This window comes from Fusarium graminearum, chromosome 1, assembly GCF_000240135.3.
Source record: "Fusarium graminearum PH-1 chromosome 1, whole genome shotgun sequence".
NCBI classification, from domain to species: domain Eukaryota; kingdom Fungi; phylum Ascomycota; class Sordariomycetes; order Hypocreales; family Nectriaceae; genus Fusarium; species Fusarium graminearum.
The window spans coordinates 6,093,333-6,095,002 of NC_026474.1; positions in this window are offsets into that span (position 1 = coordinate 6,093,333).

Consider the following 1,670-nt stretch of genomic DNA (forward strand, 5'->3'; position numbering starts at 1 on the left):
TAGGTAGGGATACTGGAATAGCACATGGAATTGGAGATGCTAAGCCAAGACTTCGTTCGGCAAGCGTACAGTAGTAGGTTGGATCCATGCCTGAAGATAACATCGATCCATACATGCCAGGTGCTTCTGCTGTGCTATTTTGGGGGACTGTGCATGTGAGATGCTTCATTGGGTAGACGACCGACCTCGCTGGCTTGTGCTCGACCCATGGTTCTACACGACCGCCGAGATGGTAACTAATGCTCTCATTGACATGGACGGAACAAACCTCGATCATAAGTTTCAGTCCGGCGGATGCAGTGGTGGCGGGTAGAAACCCAGCCCGACCCAGTCCAACCCAGAATGGGCAATTCAATGACAGAAATCAACGAGAAATAGAGGGACAGTGACCGAGTGCGAGTATGTACCGTAATAGTACAGCACAACAACAACAACGAAAGATATGGAGTGGCGGACGGTGACACCTACAGAAGGGTGCACAGCGCCTGGTCACTCTTCTAGCAAGTGGGTTGACGCTCATATGCAACAAACAGCAGACAATACAATAGCACAGTGTGCAGTATCCGCAATGCGGTGCAGTTGTATGTGCACCACGACGGGCTGAGCTGAGCATCCAGCCATCCAGTCAGTCATGAGCCCTAGAGCAATAACAACCTTGCACGCGGAGGACATGACGCACATGGCCCAGGGTCAAGGGGCAGAGATCGTTGGTAACTAGCGTCCGCCCTCCGCTTTTCCGCGGTGCTCGGAAAGGAATCTGAGACTGAGACCCTCAAGAGCCAAAGAAAACAAGAGAAAAGGAAAAGCAGAAATCGCCAAGAATATTCACAGTATGTCTTGACTAAAACGCCAACGAACCAAGCTTCTATTGGACGAGGTTCAGGTGGAACGAGTAGAAAAGGTGACAAAAACACTACGTAACTGAGTAAAAATAACTTCGAATGTCCGTGCCCCTTGACGCTGTCCTTACTTTTCACCCAGTTAGGTAGGTAGTTATTGTTGTTGAGAAGTTGGACGGCTGACTCTAGCTCGACCTACCTAGACGATGCTTTTTAGTCACCCTTGAGAGAGAGGTTGACTTTTTTGGCGGGGAGCTTGTAATCGGGTGGTTAGCTAACTAACCCGGGCTATTTGTCTAGCTAGGGCTTCGGTGCCCGTGGGGCGCCGGTTACAAGGCTCTCACTTGGCTCAAGTAGCGGTCTTTTGTTCTATTCGCTCGTCTCAACTCGCCTGTTTTCTATGATTGGTTTGGGCGTACATACATGACAGTGATGAATACTGACGAGATAGTGCGCTCGGGCGGCGGGGAGCTATAGAGAACCTACCTGCCTAGTAGCTAGCTGCCAGGTAGACCTAGGCCGACTATGGAGGGACAACCCGGGGCGGCCGGTAGTTGACCCTTGGGTCACGTCTAACTAATCCTTTCCTGGCCCTTGCCAACCAAAAAAGCAAAGAAATCACAGGTCAAGAACCATTTCCAACGTCCAAGGCCCTGTCAGCCCGCACTTAAAGCAACGTTCAAAAGCTAGGCTGTGATGGAGATGGAGATGGAGATGGACCAGGCAAACAGCAAATCCCTTCCTTACCTTGCATCTCCCTGCATTGCATTTGCAGTACAAGCGCAATCTGTGCCGACGCGAAATGGTACCCAGAACAGCATATTTTTGAAA